The sequence below is a fragment of the Pelobates fuscus genome, chromosome 5, assembly GCF_036172605.1.
Source record: "Pelobates fuscus isolate aPelFus1 chromosome 5, aPelFus1.pri, whole genome shotgun sequence".
Lineage (NCBI taxonomy): Eukaryota > Metazoa > Chordata > Amphibia > Anura > Pelobatidae > Pelobates > Pelobates fuscus.
In genome coordinates this window covers 6905874-6926606 of record NC_086321.1, presented here as the reverse complement: position 1 = coordinate 6926606, position 20733 = coordinate 6905874, and the positions used below count along the sequence as shown (strand labels likewise).

General features: G+C 34.2%; 1 protein-coding gene and 12 non-coding genes across 13 annotated transcripts in view; all 13 read right to left on the bottom strand.

Moving 5' to 3' along the window:
* Positions 1-20733, bottom strand: part of LOC134610562 (von Willebrand factor A domain-containing protein 5A-like) — a 180589-nt gene that overhangs the window by 75033 nt on the left and 84823 nt on the right. The gene's annotated exons all lie outside the window — the stretch shown is intronic.
* On the bottom strand, positions 1700-1771 carry TRNAT-CGU (transfer RNA threonine (anticodon CGU)). Its single transcript has one exon. It is a non-coding gene; the product is annotated as a tRNA-Thr (tRNA).
* Positions 3073-3144, bottom strand: TRNAT-CGU (transfer RNA threonine (anticodon CGU)). Its single transcript has one exon. It is a non-coding gene; the product is annotated as a tRNA-Thr (tRNA).
* Positions 4457-4528, bottom strand: TRNAT-CGU (transfer RNA threonine (anticodon CGU)). Its single transcript has one exon. It is a non-coding gene; the product is annotated as a tRNA-Thr (tRNA).
* On the bottom strand, positions 5830-5901 carry TRNAT-CGU (transfer RNA threonine (anticodon CGU)). The gene has a single exon. It is a non-coding gene; the product is annotated as a tRNA-Thr (tRNA).
* TRNAT-CGU (transfer RNA threonine (anticodon CGU)) lies at positions 7214-7285 on the bottom strand. The gene has a single exon. It is a non-coding gene; the product is annotated as a tRNA-Thr (tRNA).
* TRNAT-UGU (transfer RNA threonine (anticodon UGU)) lies at positions 9013-9084 on the bottom strand. Its single transcript has one exon. It is a non-coding gene; the product is annotated as a tRNA-Thr (tRNA).
* On the bottom strand, positions 10386-10457 carry TRNAT-CGU (transfer RNA threonine (anticodon CGU)). The gene has a single exon. It is a non-coding gene; the product is annotated as a tRNA-Thr (tRNA).
* TRNAT-CGU (transfer RNA threonine (anticodon CGU)) lies at positions 12425-12496 on the bottom strand. Its single transcript has one exon. It is a non-coding gene; the product is annotated as a tRNA-Thr (tRNA).
* TRNAT-CGU (transfer RNA threonine (anticodon CGU)) lies at positions 14464-14535 on the bottom strand. Its single transcript has one exon. It is a non-coding gene; the product is annotated as a tRNA-Thr (tRNA).
* On the bottom strand, positions 16263-16334 carry TRNAT-CGU (transfer RNA threonine (anticodon CGU)). Its single transcript has one exon. It is a non-coding gene; the product is annotated as a tRNA-Thr (tRNA).
* On the bottom strand, positions 18742-18813 carry TRNAT-CGU (transfer RNA threonine (anticodon CGU)). Its single transcript has one exon. It is a non-coding gene; the product is annotated as a tRNA-Thr (tRNA).
* TRNAT-CGU (transfer RNA threonine (anticodon CGU)) lies at positions 20540-20611 on the bottom strand. Its single transcript has one exon. It is a non-coding gene; the product is annotated as a tRNA-Thr (tRNA).

Here is a 20733-nt window from a genome sequence, read left to right as displayed (position 1 = left end):
TGTCCTCAACACAAAAACAAGGTCTTGCTGGAAAAGACATTATCAGTGTAACCATCGTAACGTACTCTTATAGCCACATTATGACAATTGTCTTTTGAATTGGATGGCTGTGAACATCTACTTAGAAAGCACTCTGAAATGGTCCATAAGCTGTTTAGAGTCTAAATGATTCTAAATACATAGGATTTTCTCTATCCAAGAGTATACTTTAGGATGAAATTAGCATGCTGTCTTAACGCTGGGTACTCTGAAGATGATTCCACCTGCTGGAAAAGACATTATCAGTGTAACCATCGTAACTTACTCTTATAGCCACATTATGACAATTGTCTTTTGAATTGGATGGCTGTGAACATCTACTGAGAAAGCACTCTGAAATGGTCCATAAGCTGTTTAGAGTCTAAATGATTCTAAATACATAGGATTTTCTCTATCCAAGAGTATACTTTAAGACGAAATTAGCATGCTGTCTTAACGCTGGGTCCTCTGAAGATGATTCCACCTGCGGAACATAATTACATTATACAAACATAGTACTTGAGTTTTAAAAAGTATTACAATTTCCATTAAGGGTATCCTCCCATTCACATTTTTTGATGGAAAAACCTGCCTATTGTGAATTAAAAATATTCCTTTTTCTCCATATGCAAGGGACAATTCTTCTATTTGAATCCAAAAAACATTGACAAAAGTTCCTAACAAGCAAACCATTAATCATATATGGAAGACAAAGAATTTAATTTTGTCCATTAAACTTTTTTTTTTTAAATAAGCAAACAAAGACATATTTCACCCATACAATCCTCAGCTGTCTCTATTGATTTTGATAGTGTACGTTATTGAAAAATGTGTCTTCTTCATTGGGTTTTTAATGAAAGAACCTTTGTCTGCTCCTCCAGATGGACCATTCCTTCACCACGTTTTCAAATATGACCTTTGAGATATTTTTGCACAGCCATTTTAATGATCAGGCCTCCAGAGAACGGTTCAAATATGCCATGTAAATGTCTGTTTAAAGTATTACAATTTCCATTAAGGGTATCCTCCCATACTCATTTTGTGATGGAAAAACCTTGAATTGTGAATTAAAAACAAATTTTTGACAAATTTCCCTAACAATAAAGCCATTAATAATATATGGGAGACAAAGATTTTGATTTTGTCCATTAAACTTTTAAAAAAAAATAAGCAAACAAAGATATATTTCACCCATACAATCCTCAGCTGTATCTATTGATTTTGATAGTGTACGTTATCGAGAAATGTGTCTTCTTCATTGTGTTTTTAATGAAAGAACGTTTGTCTGCTCCTCCAGATGGACCATTCCTTCACCACGTTTTCAAATATGACCTTTGAGATATTTTTGCACAGCCATTTTAATGATCAGGCCTCCAGAGAATTGTGCAAATGTTCTATGTAAATTTCTTTTTACTGCCTTGTTTCTTCTGCAATATTAAAAAAAAACAAGACTTTATTTCTGTGTATAAGTAATGTGATTTTTTTATACACTTTTGTCATAATGTCAAGTAGTTTAAGTTTTCCAGCCCGTGAATAGGAGAATCTGTTCCCATTTTATTTTGTTTGACTGAAATCTTTCAGCTAATAGACCTGTGAAGAACTCTTCTATTTTGTATAAAGTATGCATAAATGAGGATTCTGTTGTGTTAATTACAAAGGACAAAACTTTTCCAACTTACTTAGGCACAGTTGGGGATTGAACCCATGATCTTTGGTTTACGAGACCAACGCCTTACCACTTGGCCACTGCGCCTTCTTGGTAGCCTGTGTTCAGCTATTTTGTCCTCAACACAAAAACAAGGTCTTGCTGGAAAAGACATTACCAGTGTAACCATCGTAACGTACTCTTATAGCCACATTATGACAATTGTCTTTTGAATTGGATGGCTGTGAACATCTACTTAGAAAGCACTCTGAAATGGTCCATAAGCTGTTTAGAGTCTAAATGATTCTAAATACATAGGATTTTCTCTATCCAAGAGTATACTTTAGGACGAAATTAGCATGCTGTCTTAACGCTGGGTACTCTGAAGATGATTCCACCTGCTGGAAAAGACATTATCAGTGTAACCATCGTAACTTACTCTTATAGCCACATTATGACAATTGTCTTTTGAATTGGATGGCTGTGAACATCTACTGAGAAAGCACTCTGAAATGGTCCATAAGCTGTTTAGAGTCTAAATGATTCTAAATACATAGGATTTTCTCTATCCAAGAGTATACTTTAAGACGAAATTAGCATGCTGTCTTAACGCTGGGTCCTCTGAAGATGATTCCACCTGCAGAACATAATTACATTATAGAAACATAGTACTTGAGTTTTAAAAAGTATTACAATTTCCATTAAGGTTATCCTCCCATTCACATTTTTTGATGGAAAAACCTGCCTATTGTGAATTAAAAATATTCATTTTTCTCCATATGCAAGGGACAATTCTTCTATTTGAATCCAAAAAACATTGACAAAAGTTCCTAACAAGCAAACCATTAATCATATATGGAAGACAAAGAATTTAATTTTGTCCATTAAACTTTATTTTTTTAAATAAGCAAACAAAGACATATTTCACCCATACAATCCTCAGCTGTCTCTATTGATTTTGATAGTGTACGTTATTGAAAAATGTGTCTTCTTCATTGGGTTTTTAATGAAAGAACCTTTGTCTGCTCCTCCAGATGGACCATTCCTTCACCACGTTTTCAAATATGACCTTTGAGATATTTTTGCACAGCCATTTTAATGATCAGGCCTCCAGAGAATTGTGCAAATGTTCTATGTAAATGTCTTTTTACTGCCTTGTTTCTTCTGCAATATTAAAAAAAAACAAGACTTTATTTCTGTGTATAAGTAATGTGATTTTTTATACACTTTTGTCATAATGTCATGTAGTTTAAGTTTTCCAGCCCGTGAATAGGAGAATCTGTTCCCATTTTATTTTGTTTGACTGAAATCTTTCAGCTAATAGACCTGTGAAGAACTCTTCTATTTTGTATAAAGTATGCATAAATGAGGATTTTGTTGGAAAAGAACAAATCTTTTCCAACTTACTTAGGCACAGATGGGGATTGAACCCATGATCTTTGGTTTACGAGACCAACGCCTTACCACTTGGCCACTGCGCCTTCTTGGTAGCCTGTGTTCAGCTATTTTGTCCTCAACACAAAAACAAGGTCTTGCTGGAAAAGACATTATCAGTGTAACCATCGTAACGTACTCTTATAGCCACATTATGACAATTGTCTTTTGAATTGGATGGCTGTGAACATCTACTTAGAAAGCACTCTGAAATGGTCCATAAGCTGTTTAGAGTCTAAATGATTCTAAATACATAGGATTTTCTCTATCCAAGAGTATACTTTAGGACAAAATTAGCATGCTGTCTTAACGCTGGGTACTCTGAAGATGATTCCACCTGCTGGAAAAGACATTATCAGTGTAACCATCGTAACTTACTCTTATAGCCACATCATGACAATTGTCTTTTGAATTGGATGGCTGTGAACATCTACTGAGAAAGCACTCTGAAATGGTCCATAAGCTGTTTAGAGTCTAAATGATTCTAAATACATAGGATTTTCTCTATCCAAGAGTATACTTTAAGACGAAATTAGCATGCTGTCTTAACGCTGGGTCCTCTGAAGATGATTCCACCTGCAGGACATAATTACATTATAGAAACATAGTACTTGAGTTTTAAAAAGTATTACAATTTCCATTAAGGGTATCCTCCCATTCACATTTTTTGATGGAAAAACCTGCCTATTGTGAATTAAAAATATTCCTTTTTCTCCATATGCAAGGGACAATTCTTCTATTTGAATCCAAAAAACATTGACAAAAGTTCCTAACAAGCAAACCATTAATCATATATGGAAGACAAAGAATTTCATTTTGTCCATTAAACTTTTTTTTTTTTTAAATAAGCAAACAAAGACATATTTCACCCATACAATCCTCAGCTGTCTCTATTGATTTTGATAGTGTACGTTATTGAGAAATGTGTCTTCTTCATTGGGTTTTTAATGAAAGAACCTTTGTCTGCTCCTCCAGATGGACCATTCCTTCACCACGTTTTCAAATATGACCTTTGAGATATTTTTGCACAGCCATTTTAATGATCAGGCCTCCAGAGAATTGTGCAAATGTTCTATGTAAATGTCTTTTTACTGCCCTGTTTCTTCTGCAATATTAAAAAAAAACAAGACTTTATTTCTGTGTATAAGTAATGTGATTTTTTTATACACTTTTGTCATAATGTCAAGTAGTTTAAGTTTTCCAGCCCGTGAATAGGAGAATCTGTTCCCATTTTATTTTGTTTGACTGAAATCTTTCATCTAATAGACCTGTGTAGAACTCTTCTATTTTGTATAAAGTATGCATAAATGAGGATTCTGTTGTGTTAATTACAAAGGACAAATCTTTTCCAACTTACTTAGGCACAGATGGGGATTGAACCCATGATCTTTGGTTTACGAGACCAACGCCTTACCACTTGGCCACTGCGCCTTCTTGGTAGCCTGTGTTCAGCTATTTTGTCCTCAACACAAAAACAAGGTCTTGCTGGAAAAGACATTATCAGTGTAACCATCGTAACGTACTCTTATAGCCACATTATGACAATTGTCTTTTGAATTGGATGGCTGTGAACATCTACTGAGAAAGCACTCTGAAATGGTCCATAAGCTGTTTAGAGTCTAAATGATTCTAAATACATAGGATTTTCTCTATCCAAGAGTATACTTTAGGATGAAATTAGCATGCTGTCTTAACGCTGGGTACTCTGAAGATGATTCCACCTGCTGGAAAAGACATTATCAGTGTAACCATCGTAACTTACTCTTATAGCCACATTATGACAATTGTCTTTTGAATTGGATGGCTGTGAACATCTACTGAGAAAGCACTCTGAAATGGTCCATAAGCTGTTTAGAGTCTAAATGATTCTAAATACATAGGATTTTCTCTATCCAAGAGTATACTTTAAGACGAAATTAGCATGCTGTCTTAACGCTGGGTCCTCTGAAGATGATTCCACCTGCGGAACATAATTACATTATACAAACATAGTACTTGAGTTTTAAAAAGTATTACAATTCCCATTAAGGGTATCCTCCCATTCACATTTTTTGATGGAAAAACCTGCCTATTGTGAATTAAAAATATTCCTTTTTCTCCATATGCAAGGGACAATTCTTCTATTTGAATCCAAAAAACATTGACAAAAGTTCCTAACAAGCAAACCATTAATCATATATGGAAGACAAAGAATTTAATTTTGTCCATTAAACTTTATTTTTTTAAATAAGCAAACAAAGACATATTTCACCCATACAATCCTCAGCTGTCTCTATTGATTTTGATAGTGTACGTTATTGAAAAATGTGTCTTCTTCATTGGGTTTTTAATGAAAGAACCTTTGTCTGCTCCTCCAGATGGACCATTCCTTCACCACGTTTTCAAATATGACCTTTGAGATATTTTTGCACAGCCATTTTAATGATCAGGCCTCCAGAGAATTGTGCAAATGTTCTATGTAAATGTCTTTTTACTGCCTTGTTTCTTCTGCAATATTAAAAAAAAACAAGACTTTATTTCTGTGTATAAGTAATGTGATTTTTTATACACTTTTGTCATAATGTCATGTAGTTTAAGTTTTCCAGCCCGTGAATAGGAGAATCTGTTCCCATTTTATTTTGTTTGACTGAAATCTTTCAGCTAATAGACCTGTGAAGAACTCTTCTATTTTGTATAAAGTATGCATAAATGAGGATTTTGTTGGAAAAGAACAAATCTTTTCCAACTTACTTAGGCACAGATGGGGATTGAACCCATGATCTTTGGTTTACGAGACCAACGCCTTACCACTTGGCCACTGCGCCTTCTTGGTAGCCTGTGTTCAGCTATTTTGTCCTCAACACAAAAACAAGGTCTTGCTGGAAAAGACATTATCAGTGTAACCATCGTAACGTACTCTTATAGCCACATTATGACAATTGTCTTTTGAATTGGATGGCTGTGAACATCTACTTAGAAAGCACTCTGAAATGGTCCATAAGCTGTTTAGAGTCTAAATGATTCTAAATACATAGGATTTTCTCTATCCAAGAGTATACTTTAGGACAAAATTAGCATGCTGTCTTAACGCTGGGTACTCTGAAGATGATTCCACCTGCTGGAAAAGACATTATCAGTGTAACCATCGTAACTTACTCTTATAGCCACATCATGACAATTGTCTTTTGAATTGGATGGCTGTGAACATCTACTGAGAAAGCACTCTGAAATGGTCCATAAGCTGTTTAGAGTCTAAATGATTCTAAATACATAGGATTTTCTCTATCCAAGAGTATACTTTAAGACGAAATTAGCATGCTGTCTTAACGCTGGGTCCTCTGAAGATGATTCCACCTGCAGGACATAATTACATTATAGAAACATAGTACTTGAGTTTTAAAAAGTATTACAATTTCCATTAAGGGTATCCTCCCATTCACATTTTTTGATGGAAAAACCTGCCTATTGTGAATTAAAAATATTCCTTTTTCTCCATATGCAAGGGACAATTCTTCTATTTGAATCCAAAAAACATTGACAAAAGTTCCTAACAAGCAAACCATTAATCATATATGGAAGACAAAGAATTTCATTTTGTCCATTAAACTTTTTTTTTTTTTAAATAAGCAAACAAAGACATATTTCACCCATACAATCCTCAGCTGTCTCTATTGATTTTGATAGTGTACGTTATTGAGAAATGTGTCTTCTTCATTGGGTTTTTAATGAAAGAACCTTTGTCTGCTCCTCCAGATGGACCATTCCTTCACCACGTTTTCAAATATGACCTTTGAGATATTTTTGCACAGCCATTTTAATGATCAGGCCTCCAGAGAATTGTGCAAATGTTCTATGTAAATGTCTTTTTACTGCCCTGTTTCTTCTGCAATATTAAAAAAAAACAAGACTTTATTTCTGTGTATAAGTAATGTGATTTTTTTATACACTTTTGTCATAATGTCAAGTAGTTTAAGTTTTCCAGCCCGTGAATAGGAGAATCTGTTCCCATTTTATTTTGTTTGACTGAAATCTTTCATCTAATAGACCTGTGTAGAACTCTTCTATTTTGTATAAAGTATGCATAAATGAGGATTCTGTTGTGTTAATTACAAAGGACAAATCTTTTCCAACTTACTTAGGCACAGATGGGGATTGAACCCATGATCTTTGGTTTACGAGACCAACGCCTTACCTCTTGGCCACTGCGCCTTCTTGGTAGCCTGTGTTCAGCTATTTTGTCCTCAACACAAAAACAAGGTCTTGCTGGAAAAGACATTATCAGTGTAACCATCGTAACGTACTCTTATAGCCACATTATGACAATTGTCTTTTGAATTGGATGGCTGTGAACATCTACTGAGAAAGCACTCTGAAATGGTCCATAAGCTGTTTAGAGTCTAAATGATTCTAAATACATAGGATTTTCTCTATCCAAGAGTATACTTTAGGATGAAATTAGCATGCTGTCTTAACGCTGGGTACTCTGAAGATGATTCCACCTGCTGGAAAAGACATTATCAGTGTAACCATCGTAACTTACTCTTATAGCCACATTATGACAATTGTCTTTTGAATTGGATGGCTGTGAACATCTACTGAGAAAGCACTCTGAAATGGTCCATAAGCTGTTTAGAGTCTAAATGATTCTAAATACATAGGATTTTCTCTATCCAAGAGTATACTTTAAGACGAAATTAGCATGCTGTCTTAACGCTGGGTCCTCTGAAGATGATTCCACCTGCGGAACATAATTACATTATACAAACATAGTACTTGAGTTTTAAAAAGTATTACAATTCCCATTAAGGGTATCCTCCCATTCACATTTTTTGATGGAAAAACCTGCCTATTGTGAATTAAAAATATTCCTTTTTCTCCATATGCAAGGGACAATTCTTCTATTTGAATCCAAAAAACATTGACAAAAGTTCCTAACAAGCAAACCATTAATCATATATGGAAGACAAAGAATTTAATTTTGTCCATTAAACTTTTTTTTTTTTAAATAAGCAAACAAAGACATATTTCACCCATACAATCCTCAGCTGTCTCTATTGATTTTGATAGTGTACGTTATTGAAAAATGTGTCTTCTTCATTGGGTTTTTAATGAAAGAACCTTTGTCTGCTCCTCCAGATGGACCATTCCTTCACCACGTTTTCAAATATGACCTTTGAGATATTTTTGCACAGCCATTTTAATGATCAGGCCTCCAGAGAACGGTTCAAATATGCCATGTAAATGTCTGTTTAAAGTATTACAATTTCCATTAAGGGTATCCTCCCATACTCATTTTGTGATGGAAAAACCTTGAATTGTGAATTAAAAACAAATTTTTGACAAATTTCCCTAACAATAAAGCCATTAATAATATATGGGAGACAAAGATTTTGATTTTGTCCATTAAACTTTTAAAAAAAAATAAGCAAACAAAGACATATTTCACCCATGCAATCCTCAGCTGTATCTATTGATTTTGATAGTGTACGTTATCGAGAAATGTGTCTTCTTCATTGGGTTTTTAATGAAAGAACGTTTGTCTGCTCCTCCAGATGGACCATTCCTTCACCACGTTTTCAAATATGACCTTTGAGATATTTTTGCACAGCCATTTTAATGATCAGGCCTCCAGAGAATTGTGCAAATGTTCTATGTAAATGTCTTTTTACTGCCTTGTTTCTTCTGCAATATTAAAAAAAAACAAGACTTTATTTCTGTGTATAAGTAATGTGATTTTTTTATACACTTTTGTCATAATGTCAAGTAGTTTAAGTTTTCCAGCCCGTGAATAGGAGAATCTGTTCCCATTTTATTTTGTTTGACTGAAATCTTTCAGCTAATAGACCTGTGAAGAACTCTTCTATTTTGTATAAAGTATGCATAAATGAGGATTCTGTTGTGTTAATTACAAAGGACAAAACTTTTCCAACTTACTTAGGCACAGTTGGGGATTGAACCCATGATCTTTGGTTTACAAGACCAACGCCTTACCACTTGGCCACTGCGCCTTCTTGGTAGCCTGTGTTCAGCTATTTTGTCCTCAACACAAAAACAAGGTCTTGGTGGAAAAGACATTATCACTGTAACCATCGTAACGTACTCTTATAGCCACATTATGACAATTGTCTTTTGAATTGGATGGCTGTGAACATCTACTTAGAAAGCACTCTGAAATGGTCCATAAGCTGTTTAGAGTCTAAATGATTCTAAATACATAGGATTTTCTCTATCCAAGAGTATACTTTAGGACGAAATTAGCATGCTGTCTTAACGCTGGGTACTCTGAAGATGATTCCACCTGCTGGAAAAGACATTATCAGTGTAACCATCGTAACTTACTCTTATAGCCACATTATGACAATTGTCTTTTGAATTGGATGGCTGTGAACATCTACTGAGAAAGCACTCTGAAATGGTCCATAAGCTGTTTAGAGTCTAAATGATTCTAAATACATAGGATTTTCTCTATCCAAGAGTATACTTTAAGACGAAATTAGCATGCTGTCTTAACGCTGGGTCCTCTGAAGATGATTCCACCTGCAGAACATAATTACATTATAGAAACATAGTACTTGAGTTTTAAAAAGTATTACAATTTCCATTAAGGTTATCCTCCCATTCACATTTTTTGATGGAAAAACCTGCCTATTGTGAATTAAAAATATTAATTTTTCTCCATATGCAAGGGACAATTCTTCTATTTGAATCCAAAAAACATTGACAAAAGTTCCTAACAAGCAAACCATTAATCATATATGGAAGACAAAGAATTTAATTTTGTCCATTAAACTTTTTTTTTTTAAATAAGCAAACAAAGACATATTTCACCCATACAATCCTCAGCTGTCTCTATTGATTTTGATAGTGTACGTTATTGAAAAATGTGTCTTCTTCATTGGGTTTTTAATGAAAGAACCTTTGTCTGCTCCTCCAGATGGACCATTCCTTCACCACGTTTTCAAATATGACCTTTGAGATATTTTTGCACAGCCATTTTAATGATCAGGCCTCCAGAGAATTGTGCAAATGTTCTATGTAAATGTCTTTTTACTGCCTTGTTTCTTCTGCAATATTAAAAAAAAACAAGACTTTATTTCTGTGTATAAGTAATGTGATTTTTTATACACTTTTGTCATAATGTCATGTAGTTTAAGTTTTCCAGCCCGTGAATAGGAGAATCTGTTCCCATTTTATTTTGTTTGACTGAAATCTTTCAGCTAATAGACCTGTGAAGAACTCTTCTATTTTGTATAAAGTATGCATAAATGAGGATTTTGTTGGAAAAGAACAAATCTTTTCCAACTTACTTAGGCACAGATGGGGATTGAACCCATGATCTTTGGTTTACGAGACCAACGCCTTACCACTTGGCCACTGCGCCTTCTTGGTAGCCTGTGTTCAGCTATTTTGTCCTCAACACAAAAACAAGGTCTTGCTGGAAAAGACATTATCAGTGTAACCATCGTAACGTACTCTTATAGCCACATTATGACAATTGTCTTTTGAATTGGATGGCTGTGAACATCTACTTAGAAAGCACTCTGAAATGGTCCATAAGCTGTTTAGAGTCTAAATGATTCTAAATACATAGGATTTTCTCTATCCAAGAGTATACTTTAGGACAAAATTAGCATGCTGTCTTAACGCTGGGTACTCTGAAGATGATTCCACCTGCTGGAAAAGACATTATCAGTGTAACCATCGTAACGTACTCTTATAGCCACATTATGACAATTGTCTTTTGAATTGGATGGCTGTGAACATCTACTTAGAAAGCACTCTGAAATGGTCCATAAGCTGTTTAGAGTCTAAATGATTCTAAATACATAGGATTTTCTCTATCCAAGAGTATACTTTAGGACAAAATTAGCATGCTGTCTTAACGCTGGGTACTCTGAAGATGATTCCACCTGCTGGAAAAGACATTATCAGTGTAACCATCGTAACTTACTCTTATAGCCACATCATGACAATTGTCTTTTGAATTGGATGGCTGTGAACATCTACTGAGAAAGCACTCTGAAATGGTCCATAAGCTGTTTAGAGTCTAAATGATTCTAAATACATAGGATTTTCTCTATCCAAGAGTATACTTTATGACGAAATTAGCATGCTGTCTTAACGCTGGGTCCTCTGAAGATGATTCCACCTGCAGGACATAATTACATTATAGAAACATAGTACTTGAGTTTTAAAAAGTATTACAATTTCCATTAAGGGTATCCTCCCATTCACATTTTTTGATGGAAAAACCTGCCTATTGTGAATTAAAAATATTCCTTTTTCTCCATATGCAAGGGACAATTCTTCTATTTGAATCCAAAAAACATTGACAAAAGTTCCTAACAAGCAAACCATTAATCATATATGGAAGACAAAGAATTTCATTTTGTCCATTAAACTTTTTTTTTTTTTTAAATAAGCAAACAAAGACATATTTCACCCATACAATCCTCAGCTGTCTCTATTGATTTTGATAGTGTACGTTATTGAGAAATGTGTCTTCTTCATTGGGTTTTTAATGAAAGAACCTTTGTCTGCTCCTCCAGATGGACCATTCCTTCACCACGTTTTCAAATATGACCTTTGAGATATTTTTGCACAGCCATTTTAATGATCAGGCCTCCAGAGAACGGTTCAAATATGCCATGTAAATGTCTGTTTAAAGTATTACAATTTCCATTTAGGGTATCCTCCCATACTCATTTTGTGATGGAAAAACCTTGAATTGTGAATTAAAAACAAATTTTTGACAAATTTCCCTAACAATAAAGCCATTAATAATATATGGGAGACAAAGATTTTGATTTTGTCCATTAAACTTTTTTAAAAAAATAAGCAAACAAAGATATATTTCACCCATACAATCCTCAGCTGTATCTATTGATTTTGATAGTGTACGTTATCGAGAAATGTGTCTTCTTCATCGGGTTTTTAATGAAAGAACGTTTGTCTGCTCCTCCAGATGGACCATTCCTTCACCACGTTTTCAAATATGACCTTTGAGATATTTTTGCACAGCCATTTTAATGATCAGGCCTCCAGAGAATTGTGCAAATGTTCTATGTAAATGTCTTTTTACTGCCCTGTTTCTTCTGCAATATTAAAAAAAAACAAGACTTTATTTCTGTGTATAAGTAATGTGATTTTTTATACACTTATGTCATAATGTCAAGTAGTTTAAGTTTTCCAGCCCGTGAATAGGAGAATCTGTTCCCATTTTATTTTGTTTGACTGAAATCTTTCATCTAATAGACCTGTGTAGAACTCTTCTATTTTGTATAAAGTATTCATAAATGAGGATTCTGTTGTGTTAATTACAAAGGACAAATCTTTTCCAACTTACTTAGGCACAGATGGGGATTGAACCCATGATCTTTGGTTTACGAGACCAACGCCTTACCACTTGGCCACTGCGCCTTCTTGGTAGCCTGTGTTCAGCTATTTTGTCCTCAACACAAAAACAAGGTCTTGCTGGAAAAGACATTATCAGTGTAACCATCGTAACGTACTCTTATAGCCACATTATGACAATTGTCTTTTGAATTGGATGGCTGTGAACATCTACTTAGAAAGCACTCTGAAATGGTCCATAAGCTGTTTAGAGTCTAAATGATTCTAAATACATAGGATTTTCTCTATCCAAGAGTATACTTTAGGACAAAATTAGCATGCTGTCTTAACGCTGGGTACTCTGAAGATGATTCCACCTGCTGGAAAAGACATTATCAGTGTAACCATCGTAACGTACTCTTATAGCCACATTATGACAATTGTCTTTTGAATTGGATGGCTGTGAACATCTACTTAGAAAGCACTCTGAAATGGTCCATAAGCTGTTTAGAGTCTAAATGATTCTAAATACATAGGATTTTCTCTATCCAAGAGTATACTTTAGGACAAAATTAGCATGCTGTCTTAACGCTGGGTACTCTGAAGATGATTCCACCTGCTGGAAAAGACATTATCAGTGTAACCATCGTAACTTACTCTTATAGCCACATCATGACAATTGTCTTTTGAATTGGATGGCTGTGAACATCTACTGAGAAAGCACTCTGAAATGGTCCATAAGCTGTTTAGAGTCTAAATGATTCTAAATACATAGGATTTTCTCTATCCAAGAGTATACTTTATGACGAAATTAGCATGCTGTCTTAACGCTGGGTCCTCTGAAGATGATTCCACCTGCAGGACATAATTACATTATAGAAACATAGTACTTGAGTTTTAAAAAGTATTACAATTTCCATTAAGGGTATCCTCCCATTCACATTTTTTGATGGAAAAACCTGCCTATTGTGAATTAAAAATATTCCTTTTTCTCCATATGCAAGGGACAATTCTTCTATTTGAATCCAAAAAACATTGACAAAAGTTCCTAACAAGCAAACCATTAATCATATATGGAAGACAAAGAATTTCATTTTGTCCATTAAACTTTTTTTTTTTTTTAAATAAGCAAACAAAGACATATTTCACCCATACAATCCTCAGCTGTCTCTATTGATTTTGATAGTGTACGTTATTGAGAAATGTGTCTTCTTCATTGGGTTTTTAATGAAAGAACCTTTGTCTGCTCCTCCAGATGGACCATTCCTTCACCACGTTTTCAAATATGACCTTTGAGATATTTTTGCACAGCCATTTTAATGATCAGGCCTCCAGAGAACGGTTCAAATATGCCATGTAAATGTCTGTTTAAAGTATTACAATTTCCATTTAGGGTATCCTCCCATACTCATTTTGTGATGGAAAAACCTTGAATTGTGAATTAAAAACAAATTTTTGACAAATTTCCCTAACAATAAAGCCATTAATAATATATGGGAGACAAAGATTTTGATTTTGTCCATTAAACTTTTTTAAAAAAATAAGCAAACAAAGATATATTTCACCCATACAATCCTCAGCTGTATCTATTGATTTTGATAGTGTACGTTATCGAGAAATGTGTCTTCTTCATCGGGTTTTTAATGAAAGAACGTTTGTCTGCTCCTCCAGATGGACCATTCCTTCACCACGTTTTCAAATATGACCTTTGAGATATTTTTGCACAGCCATTTTAATGATCAGGCCTCCAGAGAATTGTGCAAATGTTCTATGTAAATGTCTTTTTACTGCCCTGTTTCTTCTGCAATATTAAAAAAAAACAAGACTTTATTTCTGTGTATAAGTAATGTGATTTTTTATACACTTATGTCATAATGTCAAGTAGTTTAAGTTTTCCAGCCCGTGAATAGGAGAATCTGTTCCCATTTTATTTTGTTTGACTGAAATCTTTCATCTAATAGACCTGTGTAGAACTCTTCTATTTTGTATAAAGTATTCATAAATGAGGATTCTGTTGTGTTAATTACAAAGGACAAATCTTTTCCAACTTACTTAGGCACAGATGGGGATTGAACCCATGATCTTTGGTTTACGAGACCAACGCCTTACCACTTGGCCACTGCGCCTTCTTGGTAGCCTGTGTTCAGCTATTTTGTCCTCAACACAAAAACAAGGTCTTGCTGGAAAAGACATTATCAGTGTAACCATCGTAACGTACTCTTATAGCCACATTATGACAATTGTCTTTTGAATTGGATGGCTGTGAACATCTACTTAGAAAGCACTCTGAAATGGTCCATAAGCTGTTTAGAGTCTAAATAATTCTAAATACATAGGATTTTCTCTATCCAAGAGTATACTTTAGGACGAAATTAGCATGCTGTCTTAACGCTGGGTACTCTGAAGATGATTCCACCTGCTGGAAAAGACATTATCAGTGTAACCATCGTAACTTACTCTTATAGCCACATTATGACAATTGTCTTTTGAATTGGATGGCTGTGAACATCTACTGAGAAAGCACTCTGAAATGGTCCATAAGCTGTTTAGAGTCTAAATGATTCTAAATACATAGGATTTTCTCTATCCAAGAGTATACTTTAAGACGAAATTAGCATGCTGTCTTAACGCTGGGTCCTCTGAAGATGATTCCACCTGCGGAACATAATTACATTATACAAACATAGTACTTGAGTTTTAAAAAGTATTACAATTTCCATTAAGGGTATCCTCCCATTCACATTTTTTGATGGAAAAACCTGCCTATTGTGAATTAAAAATATTCCTTTTTCTCCATATGCAAGGGACAATTCTTCTATTTGAATCCAAAAAACATTGACAAAAGTTCCTAACAAGCAAACCATTAATCATATATGGAAGACAAAGAATTTAATTTTGTCCATTAAACTTTTTTTTTTTTAAATAAGCAAACAAAGACATATTTCACCCATACAATCCTCAGCTGTCTCTATTGATTTTGATAGTGTACGTTATTGAAAAATGTGTCTTCTTCATTGGGTTTTTAATGAAAGAACCTTTGTCTGCTCCTCCAGATGGACCATTCCTTCACCACGTTTTCAAATATGACCTTTGAGATATTTTTGCACAGCCATTTTAATGATCAGGCCTCCAGAGAACGGTTCAAATATGCCATGTAAATGTCTGTTTAAAGTATTACAATTTCCATTAAGGGTATCCTCCCATACTCATTTTGTGATGGAAAAACCTTGAATTGTGAATTAAAAACAAATTTTTGACAAATTTCCCTAACAATAAAGCCATTAATAATATATGGGAGACAAAGATTTTGATTTTGTCCATTAAACTTTTAAAAAAAAATAAGCAAACAAAGATATATTTCACCCATGCAATCCTCAGCTGTATCTATTGATTTTGATAGTGTACGTTATCGAGAAATGTGTCTTCTTCATTGGGTTTTTAATGAAAGAACGTTTGTCTGCTCCTCCAGATGGACCATTCCTTCACCACGTTTTCAAATATGACCTTTGAGATATTTTTGCACAGCCATTTTAATGATCAGGCCTCCAGAGAATTGTGCAAATGTTCTATGTAAATGTCTTTTTACTGCCTTGTTTCTTCTGCAATATTAAAAAAAAACAAGACTTTATTTCTGTGTATAAGTAATGTGATTTTTTTATACACTTTTGTCATAATGTCAAGTAGTTTAAGTTTTCCAGCCCGTGAATAGGAGAATCTGTTCCCATTTTATTTTGTTTGACTGAAATCTTTCAGCTAATAGACCTGTGAAGAACTCTTCTATTTTGTATAAAGTATGCATAAATGAGGATTCTGTTGTGTTAATTACAAAGGACAAAACTTTTCCAACTTACTTAGGCACAGATGGGGATTGAACCCATGATCTTTGGTTTACGAGACCAACGCCTTACCACTTGGCCACTGCGCCTTCTTGGTAGCCTGTGTTCAGCTATTTTGTCCTCAACACAAAAACAAGGTCTTGCTGGAAAAGACATTATCAGTGTAACCATCGTAACGTACTCTTATAGCCACATTATGACAATTGTCTTTTGAATTGGATGGCTGTGAACATCTACTTAGAAAGCACTCTGAAATGGTCCATAAGCTGTTTAGAGTCTAAATGATTCTAAATACATAGGATTTTCTCTATCCAAGAGTATACTTTAGGACGAAATTAGCATGCTGTCTTAACGCTGGGTACTCTGAAGATGATTCCACCTGCTGGAAAAGACATTATCAGTGTAACCATCGTAACTTACTCTTATAGCCACATTATGACAATTGTCTTTTGAATTGGATGGCTGTGAACATCTACTGAGAAAGCACTCTGAAATGGTCCATAAGCTGTTTAGAGTCTAAATGATTCTAAATACATAGGATTTTCTCTATCCAAGAGTATACTTTAAGACGAAATTAGCATGCTGTCTTAACGCTGGGTCCTCTGAAGATGATTCCACCTGCAGAACATAATTACATTATAGAAACATAGTACTTGAGTTTTAAAAAGTATTACAATTTCCATTAAGGTTATCCTCCCATTCACATTTTTTGATGGAAAAACCTGCCTATTGTGAATTAAAAATATTAATTTTTCTCCATATGCAAGGGACAATTCTTCTATTTGAATCCAAAAAACATTGACAAAAGTTCCTAACAAGCAAACCATTAATCATATATGGAAGACAAAGAATTTAATTTTGTCCATTAAACTTTTTTTTTTTTAAATAAGCAAACAAAGACATATTTCACCCATACAATCCTCAGCTGTCTCTATTGATTTTGATAGTGTACGTTATTGAAAAATGTGTCTTCTTCATTGGGTTTTTAATGAAAGAACCTTTGTCTGCTCCTCCAGATGGACCATTCCTTCACCACGTTTTCAAATATGACCTTTGAGATATTTTTGCACAGCCATTTTAATGATCAGGCCTCCAGAGAATTGTGCAAATGTTCTATGTAAATGTCTTTTTACTGCCTTGTTTCTTCTGCAATATTAAAAAAAAACAAGACTTTATTTCTGTGTATAAGTAATGTGATTTTTTATACACTTTTGTCATAATGTCATGTAGTTTAAGTTTTGCTGGAAAAGACATTATCAGTGTAACCATCGTAACGTACTCTTATAGCCACATTATGACAATTGTCTTTTGAATTGGATGGCTGTGAACATCTACTTAGAAAGCACTCTGAAATGGTCCATAAGCTGTTTAGAGTCTAAATGATTCTAAATACATAGGATTTTCTCTATCCAAGAGTATACTTTAGGACGAAATTAGCATGCTGTCTTAACGCTGGGTACTCTGAAGATGATTCCACCTGCTGGAAAAGACATTATCAGTGTAACCATCGTAACTTACTCTTATAGCCACAACATGACAATTGTCTTTTGAATTGGATGGCTGTGAACATCTACTGAGAAAGCACTCTGAAATGGTCCATAAGCTGTTTAGAGTCTAAATGATTCTAAATACATAGGATTTTCTCTATCCAAGAGTATACTTTAAGACGAAATTAGCATGCTGTCTTAACGCTGGGTCCTCTGAAGATGATTCCACCTGCAGAACATAATTACATTATAGAAACATAGTACTTGAGTTTTAAAAAGTATTACAATTTCCATTAAGGTTATCCTCCCATTCACATTTTTTGATGGAAAAACCTGCCTATTGTGAATTAAAAATATTCATTTTTCTCCATATGCAAGGGACAATTCTTCTATTTGAATCCAAAAAACATTGACAAAAGTTCCTAACAAGCAAACCATTAATCATATATGGAAGACAAAGAATTTAATTTTGTCCATTAAACTTTTTTTTTTTAAATAAGCAAACAAAGACATATTTCACCCATACAATCCTCAGCTGTCTCTATTGATTTTGATAGTGTACGTTATTGAAAAATGTGTCTTCTTCATTGGGTTTTTAATGAAAGAACCTTTGTCCGCTCCTCCAGATGGACCATTCCTTCACCACGTTTTCAAATATGACCTTTGAGATATTTTTGCACAGCCATTTTAATGATCAGGCCTCCAGAGAATTGTGCAAATGTTCTATGTAAATGTCTTTTTACTGCCTTGTTTCTTCTGCAATATTAAAAAAAAACAAGACTTTATTTCTGTGTATAAGTAATGTGATTTTTTATACACTTTTGTCATAATGTCATGTAGTTTAAGTTTTCCAGCCCGTGAATAGGAGAATCTGTTCCCATTTTATTTTGTTTGACTGAAATCTTTCAGCTAATAGACCTGTGAAGAACTCTTCTATTTTGTATAAAGTATGCATAAATGAGGATTCTGTTGTGTTAATTACAAAGGACAAATCTTTTCCAACTTACTTAGGCACAGATGGGGATTGAACCCATGATCTTTGGTTTACGAGACCAACGCCTTACCACTTGGCCACTGCGCCTTTTTGGTAGCCTGTGTTCAGCTATTTTGTCCTCAACACAAAAACAAGGTCTTGCTGGAAAAGACATTATCAGTGTAACCATCGTAACGTACTCTTATAGCCACATTATGACAATTGTCTTTTGAATTGGATGGCTGTGAACATCTACTTAGAAAGCACTCTGAAATGGTCCATAAGCTGTTTAGAGTCTAAATGATTCTAAATACATAGGATTTTCTCTATCCAAGAGTATACTTTAGGACGAAATTAGCATGCTGTCTTAACGCTGGGTACTCTGAAGATGATTCCACCTGCTGGAAAAGACATTATCAGTGTAACCATCGTAACTTACTCTTATAGCCACATCATGACAATTGTCTTTTGAATTGGATGGCTGTGAACATCTACTGAGAAAGCACTCTGAAATGGTCCATAAGCTGTTTAGAGTCTAAATGATTCTAAATACATAGGATTTTCTCTATCCAAGAGTATACTTTAAGACGAAATTAGCATGCTGTCTTAACGCTGGGTCCTCTGAAGATGATTCCACCTGCAGAACATAATTACATTATAGAAACATAGTACTTGAGTTTTAAAAAGTATTACAATTTCCATTAAGGTTATCCTCCCATTCACATTTTTTGATGGAAAAACCTGCCTATTGTGAATTAAAAATATTCATTTTTCTCCATATGCAAGGGACAAATCTTCTATTTGAATCCAAAAAACATTGACAAAAGTTCCTAACAAGCAAACCATTAATCATATATGGAAGACAAAGAATTTAATTTTGTCCATTAAACTTTTTTTTTTTAAATAAGCAAACAAAGACATATTTCACCCATACAATCCTCAGCTGTCTCTATTGATTTTGATAGTGTACGTTATTGAAAAATGTGTCTTCTTCATTGGGTTTTTAATGAAAGAACCTTTGTCTGCTCCTCCAGATGGACCATTCCTTCACCACGTTTTCAAATATGACCTTTGAGATATTTTTGCACAGCCATTTTAATGATCAGGCCTCCAGAGAACGGTTCAAATATGCCATGTAAATGTCTGTTTAAAGTATTACAATTTCCATTAAGGGTATCCTCCCATACTCATTTTGTGATGGAAAAACCTTGAATTGTGAATTAAAAACAAATTTTTGACAAATTTCCCTAACAATAAAGCCATTAATAATATATGGGAGACAAAGATTTTGATTTTGTCCATTAAACTTTTTAAAAAAAATAAGCAAACAAAGATATATTTCACCCATACAATCCTCAGCTGTATCTATTGATTTTGATAGTGTACGTTATCGAGAAATGTGTCTTCTTCATTGGGTTTTTAATGAAAGAACGTTTGTCTGCTCCTCCAGATGGACCATTCCTTCACCACGTTTTCAAATATGACCTTTGAGATATTTTTGCACAGCCATTTTAATGATCAGGCCTCCAGAGAATTGTGCAAATGTTCTATGTAAATGTCTTTTTACTGCCTTGTTTCTTCTGCAATATTAAAAAAAAACAAGACTTTATTTCTGTGTATAAGTAATGTGATTTTTTTATACACTTTTGTCATAATGTCAAGTAGTTTAAGTTTTCCAGCCCGTGAATAGGAGAATCTGTTCCCATTTTATTTTGTTTGACTGAAATCTTTCAGCTAATAGACCTGTGAAGAACTCTTCTATTTTGTATAAAGTATGCATAAATGAGGATTCTGTTGTGTTAATTACAAAGGACAAAACTTTTCCAACTTACTTAGGCACAGATGGGGATTGAACCCATGATCTTTGGTTTACGAGACCAACGCCTTACCACTTGGCCACTGCGCCTTCTTGGTAGCCTGTGTTCAGCTATTTTGTCCTCAACACAAAAACAAGGTCTTGCTGGAAAAGACATTATCAGTGTAACCATCGTAACGTACTCTTATAGCCACATTATGACAATTGTCTTT